Here is a 5,566-nt window from a genome sequence, read left to right on the forward strand (position 1 = left end):
CAGATTATCTATTTATGAAATAGAAATGGTGTCTTGCTGTGTTGCATAGGCTGGTCTTGAACTCCTGGGCTCAAGCAATACTCCTGCCTTGATCTCCCAAAGTGCCGGTATTACAGGTGTGAGCCACTGTGCCTGACCTACATTTTAGATTCCAATTCATGCATTAGCTTGGGAAAGTAATGATATTCTCTAAAGAAGGAAGCAACCAGAGCTGTCCTCCACCTCCTGAATCACTCGGGACATAGAGCTCCAAGATATGGGTAGCTTTACTGAAATAAAGCATTGTAGTTCACTTGTGCTATGTGGACCTTGTGAGGTGGTACCACTCTGTTCCTCAGGCTCATGTGGCAGCCTCATCAGGAACATGGTCAGTCACAATGGCAGAGGGAAAAAGGATCATGGCGAAGCAGGGACAGGCCCTTGAGGCTCTGCCAGAAGTAACAGACATCACTTTCAATCACATCTCAAAGGAAGGCTTGTGTCAAGGGACAGTTAGAACCCAATCTAAGATGTAGAAAGATGAATAGCATTAGTGGTCACATAGGTTGACAGGAAAGAGCAAGTATGGAAGCTGCAGTTACTGTCTTGGGGAGAAAGGACCAATGAAGAGACAGGAGTAAAGGAGAGCAGGGATGTGAGAGGCAGAGCTCAGGTAAACAAGATGTTATCTGGGGAGAAATTACACAAGGAGGTGAAGGGAAGGAGAAACTAGAGGTTCCTCAGGGTCTAGCTTGGGTAAGGTGGGAGTGCTGCCACCCAGGAAGCAAGGAAGAGTAAATGGAATGTTCTCTGCTTTGCAGGATGGTGCTGGTGGCAATTTTGACTTTCCAGACCCCCAGCCAGTAGTAGAATATAGAGAAAAGATGAGGTTTCTTCATTTCATAAACAATCAACTAATCAATAAGCCGGCAGCCCTCTTCCTTTGAATGTCCTGTGTTAATTGAAAACCAGAGGACTTTGATCACTGAAGATTGTGTTGCATAACTGGTTTCAATGCACTATTGTTTTCCTCCCTGTTTTTTTCCATGATGGAAATGATTTGTTTGCCACACTGGGCAGGAGATCATATTTAAATGTTTCTTGGGTTTGATCTCCAAATAGGGGATTAACTAATGCTTGTGCTAAGGTGCAGAGTAGTGGTAAACAGATTTAATAAACTCTAAGTATTTAAGCCGCTGTTGAGGGCAGGGGTAGTCTAAGGTGTGGGCATCTGCTGGTTTCCAGCTTGGTCAACCCCAGAACGTGTCACATTTTGTACTTAAAAACTCAGGGGAGTTTGATAGCAGAAGAAGCCAGGGGTGAAGGTGGACAGGCTGAGAGCCAGGTGTTTCTAACTTAGTTCTGCTTTTGCCATGAACCTGGGCAAGTGATGACATGTTCTAAAGATCTTCCAAGTGTTCAAGGGCAGAGATGGGGAGGAGGTGGGGGGCCACATTTGCTGAGATTCAGACATTTATGGAGAGCTCCTAAGAAGGATTATGAACGCCAAGCTACCTGCTCAAGAGAAGGAGATTCATGTTTCCTCTCTTTGCTACGGGAGTGAACAGAGACCATGATTGTTTGCAATAGGAGCCTTCATGACCTCTCTGCCCTTCACCAACCAAAGTGGATTCTATCTTGGCCAGCTCCATTTCTCGGCTTTTACAATTTATAATCAGGGCAAGGCAGAGAGAGAAAGAGAAATAGGGAATCAAGAAGGCAGGTGGTGGGGAGACAGTTGGGAATTACGGCAGAAGAATCAGAGATTTCCTTGCAGGATAGAATTAAGAGTACAGGTAAAATAAAAGAAATAGAGAAGAAAATCAGGCACCCACATGGGCTGCCAGGAGGCAAGGCTTTGCTGGGAGCAGAGAGTAAGAGAGAAGTTTTGGAGAATCAGTGAGAGAGCTGGAGAAAAAGGCTTGAGAAAAGTTTTGCTACAGGTTAAACTTCACCCTGTGGTGTGCCTTGAAAATCTAAATAGTAATGGAATCGATTCTCATGAACATTTCCAGTAAAACAACCTTTGAGTTGGTGCATTTTGGAGCCTCTCTGGAACCTGAGATGCTCTGAAGCCTGGATCACTATGGAAGTAGCCTGCTGGGGGGTGGAGGTCGGCACAGGGAATGCCAGGCAGGTGGTCACCCCCAGGCCTCAGCTTACCCATCTGTAGCACTGTAAGGACCCTGCTTGTTCCGTTCTGCCTTTGCGCTCCTCAGCTCTAGCTTTCTTATTGGGTGCAAGCTCTTCAAGGCAGGCCTGTGTCCTCGTCCCTTCGTCCCTCCCACTCCCTGGTGTGCACAAGAGAAGTCAATCGCTCCAGGTCTGTGGAGCAATAGGGTAAGTGTCATGGCCAGCGTGATCCCTTCTTCTCCAGGACAGGAACCCTTCAGCCATGTTTCTTTTGAAGCTTTTCTTCCCCCTTTCCCTTTCATGCTCTTCCCAGATGATGGGCTCACCAACCACATCCTAAGTCCTCTATGCAGGAAAGCAAGAAGGGTTGTTTTTACCCCAGTGCCCTTCCCTTTCCCTTCTCCCACCACCAGTAGCTCAGAAGCCAAAAGACCCTGTAAATAGGACTCTGCTTCCTTTGCTAACTTGGGCTACTGGGATACGTGGCGTCCACTCCAGCTTCCTCCTCTGTGCTTTCAGTTCTGCAACAGCTGCACCTTTGTGCTAGGCTTCTGGATGTGATGTGGGTTCTGCCAATCAGGTTAGTCCCATCTCTCTGTCACGAGACTAAATTTGAGGCTGGGTTAAGCTGAGACACAGAGGCAGGGAGGGACGCACCCATGTAGGGGCAGAGCTCCTAGAAAAAGCACTACAGTTTTAGCCCTGGCTTCCCGGTGTGACTGGGGCATCCCTCATTGTAGCAGAAGGCAGGTCCCTCCCCATCCAGCCCTGTGGTGTGGCTTTGGGAAGCGAACCTGCCTCCTAATGATTCCGGGAGTCACGTAATTCCCCACGAGCACTCCCCTTCTGCTTTCAGAAAGACCTGTCTCTCTGCTGCGGAGTCCTGCCTGACACCTGCGAGCACCCGGTTGGGTGGACAGTCGTAAGAGGCTGGCCCCCATCCAGGGGAGGCTTTGTGACGAGGTCCTGGCCATGGGCAGGTCTACAGAAGTTGCTGGTGGGGCTTCTGGGGATGAAGCAGAAACCCCAGTTGGCTGCTCAGCTCCTTAACTGTTTGCCATTTGCCCTCTGGGATGTGGTGTCCTGACGCCTCAGCTTGAGTGCTAAGAGGCAAGCAGCAGACGAGAACGTGAGCTCAGGTGTCGGGGCGGGAAGAGGAGCACCTGGGGCTCCGCAGCTAACCTGCTGCTGCCCTGCACATGTGTGGGAGCCTCTTCAGAGGCTGCCTCTCTCTGCTTCCACTTCCCTGATCCCCTCTCCCGCCCAGCACTAGGGAATCTTTGTTCGTTGGGCCTTTTATTTTTAGCTATATGGTTCAATGAAAGCCTTTCTGCTTTCTCTGCATTGATTTTGCAGAACAATCCAAGGGTGGGTCTGATGCTTTTATGGCTCAAATGTCCTGGGGTTTATTTTTCACATGAACAAAAATAAATGTTAAAACTCCTGTTTGTACCTTTAGATAACCAACTTACCATGGTGGTTAAGGTGGGCGGGTAGAGATGAGGGACACAGAGAGACTTTGGAGTCAGACTGAGCAGCTTTCATCTGGGCTCCATCACTTACTAGCTGTGTGGCCTTGGGGGAGTAAATAAGCCTCTCTGAGCTTCAGTTTCCTCATTTATAGATTAATAATAGCAACACTACCCAGCTCATAACCACTCAGGTTGTTTGTGAAATTCAAATAAGGTAATGTTTGTAAAACTGAAAGGCCGGGCACAGTGGCTCACGCCTGTAATCCCAGCACTTTGGGAGGCTGAGGCGGGCAGATCACGAGGTCAAGAGATTAAGACCATCCTGGCTAACACAGTGAAACCCCGTCTCTACTAAAAATACAAAAATTAGCTGAGTGTGGTGGCAGACACCTATAGTCCCAGCTACTCGGGAGGCTGAGGCAGGAGAATCACTTGAACCTGGGAGGTGGAGGTTGCAGTGAGCTGAGATTGCACCACTGCACTCCAGCCTGGCAACAGAGCAAGACTTCATCTAAAAAGAAAAAGAGAGAGAGAGAGAGAGAGAGAGAGAGGTGGGGGGAGAGAATAGTTCATGGTACTTATTAAGAGCTTAATTTTTAAAAGCAAAGCTCTTATTGTAATTACCTTTAGTTTTTTCATTTATAAAGAGGACAGAGAAAATCACCATACACTCACTAATATAGCACTGGCTCTAGCACAGGGAATTCTATATTAGGCAGACCCAAGTGGGCTTTGTCTCTACAAGTCAATAGCAAAATAGAGGGTAAGAGGAGATCTGAATGGTTCTGGGAGCAGGAAAGCAGAAACCAGGATCATTTAGACAGATGTGGGAGGATGAGCTTCTGTCTCTGGCTGGCCTCTCTTCCTTTCTGGAAGCTTCTTCTGCAGCAGATGGACTATGCAGGATTCCCTCTCACCACGCACAGACCGCAGCAGGTTGGCCCAGGACTCCCACTTAGTGCAGATTTTATGTCTGTTAAACACCCATGACCCTTCTTTGGGACAAAGAAATTCTGAGTTTAATAGAAGCTCATCATCAGGCTAAAAACAATCTGGTGAGGCCAGAGTTGGGTGTATGAGGCTCTTCTTGGTCCATAGAAAGAAAGGAAAATTCACTCTGCCCACTGATTATATAGGCCCCTGAATACTAGAGGTTTGGGTAATCTTTTTGTTTTACAAAAGTACAGCAGGCCACTCAGAACAAAAACGTGGAGTAGTTGAGGGCTGGGGAGAAGTAATACATTTTTGTTCCTCTAAATCTCTTAGAATTGTTTTCTCAGCTTATTCTAGATCCATATTGATTTCAAACTTGATCTCTAGGTTGAGAATTTTTGAAATTTAGCTGAATCATTTGAATCCATCCCCCATGTCGACAATCTGTAACTCAAAACTTAACTATAACACAAACAAGTGTTTGCAGAGGGGAGGGTCAAGAATGCTGAAAAGTTTAATTGAAGGCTTCCTTCATTGTTCTCAAGTTTGCTCTGGGATTCACTGAGAATAATTAACATTTGCGGATAGTGTGGGCATCAGAACTGGACCTCTTCTGTGCAAGGCTTTGATGCTTCCAGCAAAGGGTGGCTGTCTGTAGTCCGCTTGGCTGTGGCTTTGAGTTTGAGGGCTGGCTCCAGGCCTCCTGGGGGCTTCCCCATCCCTCCACCTTCCCACTAGCCACTTCCTTTGTGGTTTCCAACATGTCATCTCATGTTGAGTGCTGCTCAAATCTGTTTTGATTGGGATGGTCAGTTCACAAGTTAAGAATGTGTATATTTGATCAAAACTTGCTCTGCTCCCATTTTGAAAACTTGTAAGTTCTGATGTCTGTCATTAAGAATTATGTTCATTGTATTTGACAGTACAGTAGGAAAATTACAGTTAACAATTGTTTATTGTAAATTTCAAAATGACTAGAAGAGAAGAATTATAATGTTCCCATCACAAAGAAAGGATAAACATCTGAGCTGAGGAATATCCCAATCACC

This window comes from Macaca fascicularis, chromosome 1, assembly GCF_037993035.2.
Source record: "Macaca fascicularis isolate 582-1 chromosome 1, T2T-MFA8v1.1".
Lineage (NCBI taxonomy): Eukaryota > Metazoa > Chordata > Mammalia > Primates > Cercopithecidae > Macaca > Macaca fascicularis.